Raw genomic sequence first — 17,257 nt, 5'->3', positions numbered from 1 at the left:
AGTCGTACGTAGTCGATCACGTCAACGTCCAGCAGCTCCTCAGCAGCTCGTCCACGTGCAGCAAGATCGCCCTCGTGCCGTGGCTCGTCGTCGGCTCGTCGTGGCTCGTTGGCGGCTCGTCCAAGTGCTGCAGGCGCAACACCTCCAAGGTATCCACACGTGCAGGGAGGAAGCGTCGCAAGCCGGACTGCTAGATCCGCGAGTTGCAACAGCGAGGGTGTGGGAGGCGCGACAGATGTGTTTCGCCAAAAAGGTGTAAACCCTAGGGCGCCCCCACCCCTCTATTTATAGAGGTTCCTAACGGGCCTCTGGGTCCGAGGCCCATTAGTACTTCTAAACCTAATCCAACTCGGATCTGATCCGAATTGAGCTTCCAGCCCCTTAAGTGTGTGACCCTATGGGTTCGGATACGTATAGACATGGCCTGAGTACTCCTACTCGGCCCAATAGTCGGTAGCGGCCTCTAGCAAGACGTGCCAACTCCTATACGCACACAAAGATAATATCAGACGAACCATCACAACATAATATACATGCTATTCCCTTTGCCTCACGATATTTGGTCTAGCTTCAAGCCGACCGCTCTTTCTCGATCCTGTGATTCGGAATCCCTTTGTAGGTTAACTCTTAACCGTACGTAGCATGGCCATGCATTTTCGGATCCGATCACTCGAGGGGCCCAGAGATATCACTCTCAATCAGAGAGGGGCAAATCCCATCTTGATTGACCATGTCTCATAGCATGCTTCTTGACAAACCCGAAAGCTACCTTTATAACTACCTTGTTACGGCGTAGCGTTTGATAGCCCCTAAGTAGGTCGATCCACATCTAGAATACATGCGACAATCTCAGGTCTAAGGACAAAGCGTATATGTTGTTTAAAGAGAGAACTACTTCTCGTGTTGGGTCAGTCCTAGCACATGTCTCCACATGTGTCCACATTATTAGTTCAACATCTCCATGTCCATGACTTGTGAAACATAGTCATCAACTAATACATGTGCTAGTCTAATATTCATGTGTGTCCTCACATGAACTCCGACTAGGGACAACTTTAGAATAACCATACAAGTAAAGAGTTTCACATACAATTCACATAATTGCAAATCAATTCAAGTAGCCTTTAATGGATATTCAATGAACACAATATACAAATCATGGATACAAATGGAATATCATCATCTCTATGATTGCCTCTAGGGCATACCTCCAACACACATATTGTGCAGGTATACAGGTCCGAGAATACCAATCTCTTTTACTAGGTGAACCAGTAAGTGCATCATAATATTGAAGAAGGATGGTGGAAATAACAACTCAAAACTGACAAGACATTGCACCACATCGTTCTGTAGCTTTGATAGCTTGGATGGATCGATTGCCTTTTGCGAAATCACATTGAGAAACGCGCATAGCTTTACGAGCGGCAACCGGACATTTTCTGGTAGAACACCCCTCAGTGCAACCGGAAGCAATTGGGTCATCAACATGTGGCAGTCATGAGCCTTGAGATTTGTAAACTTCTTTTGTTTCATATTTATTATTCCCTTTATATTCGAAGAGTACCCAGACGGGACCTTCATACTATTCAAGCATTCAAACATGCTATCCTTCTCTTCCTTGCTGAGAGTGTAACTGGCAGGATGTAAGTAGTGCTGTCCATTATCTCTCTTTTCCGGATGTAGGTCATCTCGTTGCCCCATGGCTTTCAGGTCCTGTCGTGCTTCCAATGTATCTTTTGAGGTTCCATAAACACCCATGAAGCCTAGCACGTTCACGCAAAGATTCTTCGTCAGGTGCATCACGACTATTGCGTTGCGGACCTCTATGATTTCCTAATAAGGTAGCTCCCAAAATATTGACTTTTTCTTCCACATGGGTGCATGTCCGTTATCGTCGTTCAGAACAGGTTGGCTACCAAGTCCCTTTCCAAAGACTACATTTACATCCTTCATCATCTCGAAGACACGCTTTCCATTACGGTGTGCAGGTTTTTTACGATGGTCTGGCGCCCCTTTAAAATGCATCCCGCTCTTTCTCAGCTAGTGGTGAGTAGGGAGAAATCGACGATGACCCATATAGACGACCTTCTTACAATGCTTCAAGTACATGCTGTCTGTGTCGTCTAAACAGTGGGTGCATGCCCGATATCCCTTATTTGTCTGTCCTGAAAGGTTACTCAATGCAGGCCAATCATTGATGGTTACGAACAACAATGCTCATAGATTAAAGATCTCTTGTCTATCCTCATCCCACACACGTACACCTTCTTCCTTCCAGAGTTGTAAAAGGTCATCAACCAACGGCCTTAGGTACACGTCAATATCGTTGCCGGGTTGTTTTGGGCCTTGGATAAGCGCCGGCATCATAATGAACTTCCGCTTCATGCACAGCCAAGGAGGAAGGTTGAACATACAAAGGGTCACAGGCCAAGTACTATGGCCACTACTCAACTCACCGAATGGATTGAATCCATCAGTACTTAAACCAAACCTTATGTTCCTTACTTCACTTTCAAAGTCCGGGAATGTTCTATCAATTGATATCCACTGTGCCCCATCTGCGGGGTGTCTCAGCATCTCATCTTCCTTACGGTCTTCTTTGTGCCATCGCATCAACTTAGCATTCGCCTTGTTCCTGAACAAGCGCTTCAAGCGTGGTATTATAGGGAAATACCACATCACCTTCGCGGGAACTCTCTTCTTGGGAGACTGCCCCTCGACATCACCAGGATCATCTCGCCTGACCTTATACCATAGGGCTTCGCAGACGGGACAAGCATCCAATTTCTCGTATTCATCACCACGATAGAGGATACAGTCATTAGGGCATGCGTGTATCTTCTGAACATCCAATCCGAGAGGGCAAATAATCTGTTTAGCTTCATATGTTGTGGACGGTAATTCATTATTCTCGGGGAGAATCTTCTTGACAATGTTCAACATCCCCTGAAATGCCTTATCGGACACACCATTTTTTGCCTTCCATTGCACAAATTCTAGTGTCGTACCTAGTTTTTTATGGCCCTGCTGGCAACCTGGGTACAACAATTTTTGGTGATCATCTATCATGCGCTGCAACTTTGCTGCTTCCTTCTCAGTTTCGCAATCTCTGTATGCATCTCGTATCACCTGACCAAGGTCATCAGTAGGGCCATTTTCTTGCAAACTCATTTTCATCAGCCTCGCCCATTGTAGTACCTGCAAAAGCTTGGCCTGCAACCCAGTCTGGAATGGTGTCATCTTTCTCCTCCTCCTTCTCGCCATCTTCCATTACGACCCCTAGTTCACCGTGCTTGGTCCAAACCAAATAGTTAGGCATGAAACCGTATTTAAACAAGTGGCTGTGAATAGTCCCCCAGGAATCCTTTGAATACTCCTTCTTGTTATTGCATTGGAAGCATGGACAACATACAAACCCATTCTCTGGCTTGTTCACTTTGGCCACTTCAAGAAAATAATGCAAGCCATCAATAAACGCCTTGCTCCGCCTGTCTGCATTATACATCCATTGCCGGTCCATCTGCATCGTATTACGCATGAAAATGGATTACACTTGACAATGGATTACGCGTGAAAATCGATTAAAAATCCAAACAACATGGTACAATACAACAACATGAAGATCCAAATACACATATTTAAATTAAAGTTCCAAACAACATGATACAATACAACAAGCCATCCACTGGTTATTATCTAGGAGGACTTTAAGCATCATTGGACGATGAAGACGAAGGTTCCGCTGACCCAACCTCATCCTTAGGTTTATTTGTGCCGCCTGAAACGGTAGTACTAAGTGGACGTGAAACACCCGGGACTGAGGGTGGAGCATAACGACCACCAAAAGGAGGTTCCTGACTCACGGCAACAGCTTCTTCATGACGTTGCTGCAAATAACGAAGCATTGCTTTTTCCAGCGCGCTCTTTTTCTTCGGCTTATGCTGAGGGCCAACTATGATTTTCCCCTTGCCGAAATAGGAACCACGATCGCCCCCACCATCGCCACTTCCTCCAGTAGCAGAAGCCATCTATGTACAAAAATTATTACCTTAACACTACATAAGTTGTTGAACTTGAAGACCGTGATCATCTCGCGAGCATGTCCTCAACTGGGCGGCACCGCACTTCGTCATGAAAGAGGTTAGATGCTACGGAAAAGGGGACACGGTCACGATGTCAGTATCCACTCTTTCTCGTAGAATCGAACCTCCTTCTTGACATACGTTGCTGCTCGGCGGAGAACATCCTATGCGAGATGACCACGGTATGCAAGTTCAACAAGTATGGATTTGAAAAACCTTATTGAATTTGATAAGTTCAACAAGTAGCAGAAGCCATCTATGTACAAAAATTATTACCTTAACACTGCATAAGTTGTTGAACTTGAAGACCGTGATCATCTCGCGAGCATGTTCTCAACTGGGTGGCACCGCACTTCGTCATGAAAGAGGTTAGATGCTACGGAAAAGGGGACACGGTCACGATGTCCATATCCACTCTTTCTCGTAGAATCGAACCTCCTTCTTGACAAACGTTGCTGCTCGGCGGAGAACATCCTATGCGAGATGACCACGGTATGCAAGTTCAACAAGTATGGATTTGAAAAACCTTATTGAATTTGATAAGTTCAACAAGTAGAAGAAGCCATCTATGTACAAAAATTATTACCTTAACACTGCATAAGTTGTTGAACTTGAAGACCGTGATCATCTCGCGAGCATGTTCTCAACTGGGCGGCACCGCACTTCGTCATGAAAGAGGTTAGATGCTACGGAAAAGGGGACACGGTCACGATGTTCGTATCCACTCTTTCTCGTAGAATCGAACCTCCTTCTTGACATACGTTGCTGCTCGGCGGAGAACATCATCGCAGAGATGAACACGGTATGCAAGTTCAACAAGTATGGATTTGAAAAACCATATTGAATTTGATAACATAAACCGTCTAGACAAGGTAGCATCATTCTTAAACCACTGCAATAATGCATACTATATATATGACACATCAATCTCCCTCACATTCTAGCTCAAAATACCTCTCCATTTTCTACTTCATCATCACATTCTAGCAAATAATCTTTCCATCTCCAAAGCATAAATCAAAGCATAACACGAGGATGAAGTAGCAAACCTTCACAACACTTATGTTGGCCAAGTGAAATTCCCACGAAAATAAGGGAAAAAACTTCGGGCAGCACCTCCCTTGCTTCGGCACCACCGGAGAGTAGGTGAAGCTCAGCTCTCTCTGTCAATGTGCTGGACTGGCTCGGGCTGGAGGAGGAAGAAAGTCTTCTGTCTTGGCCGTATATAATGGCGATGAGTTTTTATCCCGGTTAAAAACTTCAACTGAGACAAAAAGGAATACCTTTTGTCCCGGTTGAAGGTTTAGTCCCGGTTGGAGCTTCCAACCGGGATAAAAGGGTGTCCCTTTTGTCCCGGTTGGAGCTTCCAACCGGGATAAATGGTGCCGCCACCGACGCCCCCCAGCTAGCCGTTGCAACCGGGACTAAAGGGGGGCCTTTAGTCCCGGTTGCAATTACCAACCGGGACTAACTCTCCCCTCCATTTTTGCCTACCGTGGCGCACCTCCTTTTGTCCCGGGCCAACTTTAAACCGGGACAAAAGGGGGCGCATCGAAAGCCAATTCTCTACTAGTGTAAAAATAAATCTGATAGGGAGATGTAAGAGCTAGCTAACTCAGTCTCCTCAGAGGAAGCGCCTTATTTAGATAGAGATCTTATTCTAATTTTTTAATAATACAAATCACAACGTGCATAGTTTATGCATAAGTGAAGGACACACTAGAGACCAAATAATCTGTGCGTACAGCTTTTTTTTCGTATGAGTTGGAGATTTGCAGCGGTGGGCTTCTGAGTGCTTATGAGGCCCATTAGGCCTGTTCAGCCATCATCATTCTGCGTCTTGTACTCTTGTTGCAGCCCGCAAACTAGCAGTCTTGGCCTGTTGGCCACGAACGGATCGATCGGCCCGGCCCACCAACAGAGCGCATTCGGCCTCGCCCAGCGAACAGCGCGATTGGGCGAAGCCAACACAGCAGCGACGTCCACCGCGCGCCACTCCACGCGCGACGGGCGGTGAGAGGCGGCGCGTTTGAGACTTTGAGGACGAAACAGAGAGGCGGACGGGCCAGCAGCATTAGGCAGCCGACCAGAAGCTGCATCAACGGTACGCGGAAGATCTCCTAGCTAGGTCCTCACTGTTCGTTTGATTCAATTCTGTAGCTAGGTGGCGGTTCTAGTTCTAGTCTGGGATTTCGATTAGGGTCTAAGGAATCTGTTCATATGAGTTCATATGATTATGATTTTTTGAAGATGAGCTATCCAGAGAGGAGAGATATCGCCGGTTCAATCGGCGGTAAGGTTGCTGCAGTACACCTTCCGCCGATTCATTTGGCTATAGCCGTTTCAAATGACAGTATGCATTTAGATTTTGGACATATATTTTCACAAAATGCTCAAATTTCATAAAAATATAAAAATAAAAAATTCCAAAATCTCACCACAGTCGCAAAGCGACAAAGCGGTTCCCACCATGGCGGCACCGTGCCGTTGCGGATGAAACCGGCCACTACACGAGCGTAGGCGGCACGCGTCGTCTGCGGCTAGAGCATGGAGAGTCACATTTGCGGGCAGCGGTGGACGGCCAAGCAAGCGGCTGAATCCTGGAAAGTGATGAATCATAATTAGCTTCTCTCAAGGATCTATTGAATAGCTTTGCCTCATCATCAGGCCTGAAAGTAAATTACTCAAAGTTAGTGATAGTGCCAATTAACACTCCTAAAGATAAATTATCTCTCCTAACATCCACATTGGGTTGTGCAATTGGGACTTTGCCTTTCACATATTTGGGCATGCCTCTTGGCCTCACTAAACCTTCTGTAAAGGATTTCATGCCTCTAGTCAAGAAGTGTGAAAGCAGAATTCTGGTAACATCAAACCTTCTCTCACAGGATGCTAAACTTATCCTAGTCAATTCAGTCTTAACATCTCTACCAACATTCATCGTGTCTACTATGAAGCTACGTGCCACTGTCATAAAGCAGATTGATAAATATAGAAAGCATCTCCTCTGGAGGGGATCTGATTTAAATGCTAAGAAGCCACCGAAATTTGCATGGGAAATGGTGTGTCTACCCAAGGAGGAAGGAGGCCTTGGGGTATTAGATATCAAAGCTCAAAATAATGCTTTCATTTTGAAAAACTTGCATAAATTCTTCAACCATGCAGACTTACCATGGGTTGGGTTCATCTAATCTGGGATAATTACTGCAGCAATGGTAAGCTTCCAGGCTCAGTGAAAAAAGGATCATTCTGGTGGAGAGACATTCTAAAAATCTTGCATCTCCGCAAAGATATGACTATTCCTATCCCCCATAATGGAAATTCAGTTTACCTGTGGAATGATCTTTGGTGTGGCATGGTACCTAGTTTAAACTTCCTAAGAGCTGCACTCACTTTTCCACCTGCCCCTATCCATAGAAGCATATGATCAATTTCTGCATTTACAAAATAGCATTGGAAATATTCAGAATCAAGGAGCCCATGACATTTGGACATACATATGGGGATCAAAGATGTACAGTTCACAAAAAGCATATACAACATTGAAAGGCCATTTAGATATTCATCCAACATTCAAATGGATATGGAACAGCTGCTGTCAAACCAAGCACAAGATCTTCTTTTGCTACTTCTAAAGGACAGACTCAATACAAGAGATATTTTGCAGAGAAAGAATATGGATCTCCAAAGTTACATTTGTGTACTGTGCAATGACAACAACCTTGAAACTGTGCTTCATCTCTTCCTGTGGTGCCCATTTGCTAAATTGTGTTGGGAACAGATAGGCTTGCACATAGATGACAACCTATCTGGGTATGACAACCTAAATTCCCTTAAAGATCAGATTGCTAAGCCTTTCTTCATGGAGATTATTGTCATCATGACATGAAGTATATGGATGTGCAGAAATAACTTTATCTTTGAAAACTAGGTGCCTGCAACTCTGCACTGCAAACAATTATTCAGGAAAGAGTTTGGCATGGTTATGCATCGAGCAAAGAAGTACCATCCTAGTATAGACATCTGGCTATCTCTGTTGTAATTCTGTTTTTTTCTTTTCTTATGTTTGTACATTTATTTTTATTTATTAATATATAACCAGTAGGGATCTCCCCCTCCTAATTCATAAAAAAAAGTAGGTGACTGACCAGCGGCTGCACTAATCTCATCGACCTTGACTTTTGGAATGACTGTAGTTTGAGGTTCAGATTAGGGATCCGAGTGGTTGTTAGCTAGGTTGCGGACTTGCGGTCAGATTAGCAGCGTCGTTCCATTTATCATAAAGTTGTCTGAAACACCATTCATTGTTACTGTCACACACTACCATAGTAGCAATCTGAGTACTTTGTCAATTTATTGATGCTTTATCAAAACTATTTTTTCAAATGCTCAAAAGCCAAATCTTAATATGATGGCACTTTACACTATTCATCATTCACCACCTACATGCCACAGCTTTATAGCAGGGTAGCTCGTTCTTTTTTAACATGCGAACCCATAGGCTGAATTGCCAACTTTGTGCCCATTGCATTCAAAGAGAACCTAAACTGCCTACACAAGATTCCTGCCACATTGTAAAATACTCTACTAAATATGAATTATGACTATTTTCTCTTACGTATGTCATTCTGATTGATTGCAACTTACACGGACAAATTCTCTCATGTTCATTCTTTCTCTTGGGAATAGACAAGTCCAAGAAAGAGCGATCTGCACTAGAGATAGCAATCATGAATTCACATATTATCTGTTTCCAGGGGCGGATCCAGCGTGGGGCAGGGGGCTCAAGCCCCCTACCCTCAGGAACTCCATGGAAAGAATAGGGAAGGAGGAGGGAGAAGAGGAGGAAAGAAGCGAGAGAGGAAGAGGAAAGAAGCGAGAGAGGAAGAAGAAAGTGGGGCTAGAGGAAGGGGAAGGGAGATGAGGCCCCACAAACCTCCCATCCTGCATCCGCCCATGTCTGTTTGAGCTTTGCTTGGATAAAACCCTTGCATTCTTCTTGGAGATGAGCATTGCATCAATAATGTGCAGCATCTAATCAGAAAAATCCCTGCCGCTGCTTTCTAATTCCATTACCATTACTCTGCTTGAAGATCATTTGTTGAAGGAGAAAAAAGTTCTTTTTTGGGCAAACAAAATTGGAAGGAAGAAAAAATTTGTTTTTTTATTAAGAACTAGAATTTTTTTCCAGTCTGGTTGCGGGGTCTAAATAGTGAGTATGAATCATAGTTCCATTTTTTTTCTTGATCCACTCTATGTATTTCGTGTTCCAGATACCAGAATAAATAATATCCAATGAATTAGAATTATCTTGATAGAGATAATAGGCCTTTTCTATGTATTATCAATAGGATCAATTCTAACAAGTCACATACTCAAATTCCAGAGATACCAAAACAAAAATAAAATCCAAACAGCACCTCAAATCCCAACTTCTAAATGTTCTAAAGACAAATATTAGTATGAGCTGGTACTACATACTACATAGTACGTACAACTTGGCTTAACACACCACATATGGTTTTCTCTCACTTAATTGCTGCAACATATGATTTTCTGCTTGTATGTAAGTTAATGGCAACTTCTCTCATGCTCATTCTTTCCCTTGGAAATGGAAGTGTACAAGCAAGCGCAACTTGCATGAGCGACAATAGGCATCGATATACCTTGCTTTCTGTCATCACCATTGCTTTAATAAAGTCTTTGCATTCTTCTGGGAGATGAGCATCAATGATTTTTATGTAACACTTGATCTGGATAATTTCTCTCCACAAAGCTGATAATGCTGAGCACACTCTCAAACATAGAATCAATTGGTCTTTTGCCTATAACATCTCCAGAAGTACTATGCCAAAACTATAGACATCCCCATATGTTGATGCATGAACACTTTGAGCATACTCTGAAAAATTGAAAAATAAAATTATTATTGTGTGCATAACAGATAGTATACAAATAGTGGAGGCGATGGCAAAATTCTTCATTTATACCTGGAGCAATATCGCCTATAGTTCTTGTGATAGTGAGAGAACTACTGCAACATGAATGTCCAACTGCTATTGACCTAGAATCAACAACAAGACTTGCTATGCCGTCTCCCAAATAAGCATTCATGTCATCATCAAGAAAGATAATAGTTGGTTTCATATCACAGTGGACAATGGGCCTTCCACAGTCATGGTGTAAATAGGCCAATGCATCGGCTATGTCAACACGTATGCTTATTCTTTGAGATAAGCCCAAAAGTTTTGGAGAAACACCACCATGTTTTTGATGCAACAATGTATCCAAACTCCCAATGAACATGAACTCATAAATTAGGGCCTTAAAATCATTACCATTATTGTCTATAGTTGAACATGAAGTTAGTATAGGAAGAATATTCTGATGCCGAATGGTTCTCAAAGCCTCACATTCTGAGGCAAAACTTTTATATGCAAATCTTACCTCAAGGTCAAAAACCTTAATAGCAACTTGGACTTTAGCTTGAGTTAGCTTCCCCCTATATACTGAACCGTAGCTTCCCCTTCCAATTAGGTTGGACTCTGAAAAGTTCCCCTGTAGCTTGAGCTAGATCCTTATAAGAAACCATAGGGAATTTCTTACCAAAAGAAAGTAATGATAAATTTGGCCGTCTTGATGTCTTCCCAAGGACTATAATATAAATTGACATCACGAGTGACATGAAGCTAAATATTGGAAATAAGTAAGATGGTCAAATAATGTTTCCACTCTATTTTCCGAGTAACTGCAGGGCACACGGCATGCGGAGATCTATCACTCCTCCGCAAAGCCCCCAGTTGTTGTCTGCAGGTAGGTTACCATGTAAATTGTTGTTGGAAAGGTCCAAATTTGAGAGTTATTGAAGGTATCCCAAACTGGTAGGTATGGTACCAGTGAAATTGTTTTGTGCGAGAGAGAGAAATTCCAAATGAGTAAGGTCACCAATGGAGGACGGGATTGGTCCAATCAAATTGTTCACCTAGAGAATTAAACCCTGTAAGTTTTTCATCTTTCCAATCCACTCTCCAAATGGACCGCTGAGGCTGTTGTATATGCTCAATATGCTCATAGGAACAGACCCTGATAAGTTGTTTATACCTAACGCGAGCCATTGAAGGCTGGTGGACAAATTACCTATATAATTTGGTATAGATCCTTGCAACTGATTTTGACTTAGTATAAGTGTTTGCAGTAGTTTACAATTGCTCAGCGTGTCCAAGAATTCTCAGCCTTGGATGTCTTTTGCTTCGAGTTTGTTGTTATGAAAGTTTAGAAAATTTAGTCCCGGAAGTTTTACCAAAAATTCTAGGATCGGAACTTGACCAGCGAAACTGTTAAATGATAGATCTAACAGTTGCAGCCCTGAAGCATCGCCTAATGAAATTGGGACTTGACCCTCTAATTAACCTGTTATTATACAGGTCTAGTAGTATAAGATCAGGGAACACTATGGGAAACAGTAGCTTTGCCGAGTGCCCCAAAGTACACTCGGCGAAGCCTCAAAAACAATCGGCAAAGTACACTTATATTTCATGTATACTCCTTCAATAACGTGTTTTACTAACTTTTTTCCAATATACTTTGAAAAACCTTGTCAAATTCACTCGACAATGCATATTTGATTTTTCTACTAATATTATTCCATTATTTCATGCAGTTATAGCTCAAATTGAATTTATATCAATTAAATTCTATAATTGTAGTTAATACATAAAAATTATCAAACGGATTCGAAAAATTCCCAAAAATTGACATGAACCAATCAATGTTGTCTATTGCCTATACAAAAAGTTTTGAAGTTAAACCCCAATTCAAGTGTCACTTGGACTCCAAATCTTACCGGATCCTTCTAACTTCTACGAATCTTCTCCGGAGATGTTTTGGTTTGTAAGCATCATACGTCTGAAATTGTGCGAAACCTTCTCAATTTTTTAGCACAGCCTCCATATATAATATCATGACATCTTGACAAATCTTGTGATTTTCAGACTTTGTTTGCTTTTTTTAGAATTTAAAAACCATTCAGCCACACGTTCGTGGTCGTGCTTTCTGAACAAAATGTTCGAAATTTCTTTTCATTTCCTGGATGAGACCTCAATCCGGATTCAATAACATGAATATGATTTTTCCACTGATTTCATTCCATTATATCAATCACTTGCATTTAAAATTTGACTTAAATCAATAAATTCCTCTAAATGAAATTAATTCATTAAATATAGAAAACAGACCAAGAAATAGACCAACTTTTAACATACAGTACCAAATGTCGTATGTGGGGAGTAGAAAAAGTGTGGAGGGCATAGGTGAAAAAATAGTTTTGTGTTTGCCGAGTGCCTCCAAAAACACTCGGCAAACTATTACTTTTGCCAAGTGTCGAGAGAAAACACTCGGCAAACTAGTACATTTGCCGACTGTCGAGAGAAAACACTTGGCAAACTATTAATTTGCTGAGTGTCGATAACGAACACTCGGCAAAGTTCTAACGGCCGGCACGGCCCCCTACGGACGGTGCACGTGCCAGTCACGTGCTGGAGAGTTACCGAGTGTCAAATCTTTGCTGAGTGTCATCGGGATGTTTGCCGAGTGTTTTCTCTGTGACACTCGGCAACTAGGATGTATGCCAAGTGTATTATGAATGCTGAGTGTATAGGCGGAGACACTCGGCAAACGGCGCATTTGCCGAGTGCCCAACAAAAAGCACTCAACAAAGATTTAACACTCGGTATATCTACTGTTTCCGGTAGTGGAAGATGTTACCTATGTTTGCTGGCAATGTATTACCCAGGATGTTTGAATTCAAGTCCAGAGCACGAAGAGAAGACCGATTGGAAAGGGCTGGAGAGATGGAACCTGAAAGGATATTTTCACCAAGTAACAACGAGATTACATTGGGAAATTGCCAGAAGCTGGTCGGGAATGCTCCCTTCCAGTTGATTTGCTCCAAGGTAAATCCTCCATAGCTGGGTGGCGTTGATGAGGGTTGGTGGGATGGTCCCATTAAGCTTGTTTTGATAAAGGAGAAGGTTAACTAAATTAGGAAGGAACCCTATTTTTGGAGGAATTTTGCCCGTTAACTTGTTGCCAGAGAGGTCTAAATGCATCAAGTTTGAACAATTTGTGAGTGTATCTGGAATACTGCCCTGCAGTGAGTTTGTGCCCAGATCAAGGATTTGAAGTTTCTGGAGGCGATTGAGGTGAGGTAACTCCCCCGAGAAGCTGTTTTGGGACAGATTGAGTACCTTTAAAGAAAGTTAAGTTCCCAAGTGATGGTGAAAAATTTCGCAAAAAAAGTGAGGGTGAAATTGGGCCAGGCAAGTCTTGGTCGCTCAGTTCCAACGTCGTGACTCGTCTTGGGTGCCTGAGGCTGCATGTGACGCCCTTCCATTGACAATAGGGGGTGGTGGTGTTCCAGGAGCTGAATGCTCCTTTTGGATCACTGGTGACGTCCCCCCTGAAAACAGATAACAATAGCATGTCTGTGGTGTTCGATATCGTTAAGCAACGGATGCCGCCAACTCCGTAAGACAGAAGCAACAAAGCCAATATCATAAGCATGGTGAGTTTTACTAGTTGGTAGACAAACATGATGCCCTTGTGGCCTTGTTACCTGTGAAATATGTAATATTAGCATGGCGGCATTCTGTGTTCACCAGCGGAGCTACTTTATGCGCCAATTAACTGGATAACTGGACAAGATACCACTAATTCGCCTAGAAAAAAGATGATCTAAATCAAGTGTGGCAACCGCTACTAATTTAATTAATTTTTTAGGCAGCAACAACATGGCAGGCCTAACGGCAAGAGATAATCCAAAAATGCATGTATTGGTAATCAGGAGAGAACAAAAACCTCTGATCGGATCGAGAGGGCGCAACATGACAACCTTTTCTTCTTGCCTTTGCCGGGTCGTCTTTGGTGATGCATGAACCTTGTACTTAGGCTATGTCATATGTGTATCCTACCTGTACAGAGGCCAAGTCGCCAGAAGTTATCTTAATATAATTGTACCATCAAGGTAATTGGTTAAGATCAATAAAGTTTCCTTCATTGAGAAAATGAGCCATGAACTTTGCTTGGGGGTACCCATGGGTCCAAGAGAGTTTAACAGCACATCTCACATCCACACACTTTCGTTGCTTGAGGCAATCTTGTTAGGTGTAAATCTGAAACTCTAGATGCACATCTAGTCAGGATTCAGGATTTGACATTGAGTTCATGGGGTTCCAGTGTTAACCGAGAGAGAGATGGGGTACCTTCACCCCTAGGGGTGGAAGCGGCAGAGCCGCTGGCCATCTCAGGTTCTATCGGTGAAGATCTGTGCTAGTAAGCGATGCGCATTGCCGTGGTTTGGTCGGTGGAGCTCTGCGCTAGGCAGCGACGCGCAGTGCCGTGTTGAGTCGTCGGTGTGGCGGTGGTGGTGCTTCCATCACTGCTGCACTCCCGTGATCGGTCGGTCTAGGGTTTTGTCGATGGGGTGGCTGGTGGCGCGGTGAACCTCGTACCGTGCGCCCTGGCCCCCACCTCTGTTTTTATAGCGCAGGTGACAGGGGCTCACCACCCAATGCTAGGGTGGGCGCCCCCGATCAGGGCGCGAGTCAAGGGCTCAATGGGCCGTTGGACCCATTAGAGAGGAGATCAATCTAACATTCTCCCCCTTGATCTCATCATATACTTTTAACTTTATAATTTTCGTTTTATTCGTTCCATCATAGATTAATGTGTAGAGCATGCCTCATCGTCACAGCTCGCCGATAGAATCAACAGCTACGACACACTTCTCTATTTTGAAACAATTCTATTTCTTTTGGGCCCAAGAATCATAGGCTTTCCCTTAAACCCATACCGGCTAAGTGTTCTCTGAACACATTGGGTGGTAAGCCTTTCGTCAATGGATCTGCAAGCATATCCTTTGTTCTTATATGCTCGAGACTTATAGTGCGATTCTGGATTTTGTCTTTCACAACATAAAACTTTATCTCAATGATTTTGGAAGCATTGCTTGATTTATTGTCGTGAGCATAGAATACTGTTGGCTTATTGTCGCAGTACATCTTTAGTGGTCTATGAATACAATCAACCACTCTCAATCCGAGTATAAATTTCTTTAACCACATCGCCTGCCCCGTGGCCTCATGACATGCTATAAACTCTGCATGCATCGTAGATGACGCAGTTACTTTCTGTTTGGAGCTTCTCCACGAAATAGCTCCTCCTGCGAGAGTGAACACGTAACCAAACGTGGAATTTCTATCATCTCTATCTCCCGCAAAGTCTGCATCTGAATACCCTTTTATCTCTAAGGAATCAGATCTTCTATACGTAAGCATGAGGTCTTTTGTACCTTGCACATAACCCAATGCTTTCTTCACCATCTTCCAATGCTCTATACCTGGATTACTTTGATATCTTCCAAGTACCTCGGTGACAAAAGCTAAGTCAGGGTGAGTACATACTTGAGCATACTGTAGGCTTCCGACAACTGAAGCACATGGAACCACTTTCATTTGATCAAGCTCGTATTGGTTCCTGAGACATTGAAAATTCCTAAAACTGCCGCCCTTGACTATGGGAGCAGGTGTGGCTTTACTCGCATGCATATTATACTTCTTTAGAATCTTTTCTAAATATGCCCTTTGCGATAATTCAAGAATCCCATTCTTTCTATCTCGGTGAATTTCTATGCCCAAAACATATGATGCTTCACCGAGGTCCTTCATATGAAAGTTTGAGGACAAAAACTTCTTTGTCTCCAGTAGCAAACTGACATCACTGCTCGCAAGCAAGGTATCATCCACATACAGGATTAGGAAAGTGTATTTCCCATTTTTAAACTTTGCATAGACGCAATTGTCCTCTATATTCTCTTTAAACCCAAATTTCTTAATCATATCATTAAACTTTAGATACCACTGTCTAGAGGATTGCTTTAATCTATAAATGGATTTCTTTAGACGACATCCCATATTCTCTTTGCCTTCTATGATAAAACCCTTGGGTTGTTTGATGTAGACATTTTCTTCTAAATCTCCATTTAGAAATGCCCTTTTTACATCCATCTGATGTAATTCTAAATCAAAATGTGCCACTAATGCCATTATGATTCTGAAGGAATCTTTACATGAGACAGGAGAAAAAGTCTCATTGTAATCTATTACTTGTCTTTGTGTAAAGCCTTTTGCCACAAGTCGCGCCTTATACCTTTCTATATTCCCTTTGAAGTCACGTTTAGTCTTGTAGACCCATTTATAGCCTACTGTTTTGGCTCCTTTAGAAATTTCTTCAAGTTCCCAAACTTCGTTGGAACTCATCGATTTCATCTCATCTTCCATGGCCTCTAGCCGCTTTGATGAGTGAGTGCTTCTCATGGCTTCTTCATATGAAATGGGATCACCTTCCATATGAACTTCTTCTATATTATAAACTTTATAATCATTAGGAATAGCTGATCTTCTAACTCTTTGAGACCTTCTAGGCCCCTCATTTACAGGCACATTCTGTGCCTCAGCTTGTGGCACATCATCTAGAGGTGGCTGCTGCAACTCTTCCTCATGTGCAACAATGGGTTCAATTGGCTCCTAAAGGATAGGTTCCAAATTTTCACTCATCGTTTCCACGAGTGGAATCACAACAGGTGCTTGCACCACAATGTCAGGAACTGTAACAGGTGCTTGCACCGCGACCTCAGGAACTGTTGGTGCAGGAACAACAGGCAATGAGAAGAATGGCTCCTAAATCATCGGAGTGAGTTCACACACCCGCTTCTCCTCAAGATCAATCTCTCAAGCCACCATGTTCCCCCTCACCAATTCATCCCCTAAGAAAACAGCGTATCTCGTTTCTACAAACTTTGTATATCTGTCTGGATAGTAGAAACGAAAACCTTTTGATTTTTCCGGATAACCAATGAAGTGGCAGCTCACTATTTTGGAATCTATCTTCCCAATGTTTAGGTTAAATACTTTGTCCTCAGCTGGGCTACCCCACACATGCAAGTGGTTTAGTGAGGGTACTCTTCGTGTCCATAGTTCATACGGTGTTTTGGGCACCGACTTACTTGGCACTCTATTTAGAATGTGAATGGCGGTTTTCAATGCCTCCATCCACAGTCCCAATGGTAAGGTGGAATAACTCATCATGCTGCGCACCATATCCATTAGTGTACGGTT

At 42.8% G+C, this 17,257-nt stretch overlaps 2 pseudogenes; both read right to left on the bottom strand.

The window, feature by feature from the left end:
- Positions 1-9,613: 9,613 nt before the first annotated feature.
- LOC140221674 (receptor kinase-like protein Xa21) lies at positions 9,614-11,459 on the bottom strand (annotated as a pseudogene).
- Positions 11,460-12,878: 1,419 nt separating this feature from the next.
- LOC117855787 (uncharacterized) lies at positions 12,879-14,384 on the bottom strand (annotated as a pseudogene).
- Positions 14,385-17,257: the final 2,873 nt, after the last annotated feature.

Source organism: Setaria viridis, chromosome 1 (genome assembly GCF_005286985.2).
Source record: "Setaria viridis chromosome 1, Setaria_viridis_v4.0, whole genome shotgun sequence".
NCBI lineage: Eukaryota > Viridiplantae > Streptophyta > Magnoliopsida > Poales > Poaceae > Setaria > Setaria viridis.
This window is presented reverse-complemented; position numbering and strand designations above follow the sequence as displayed.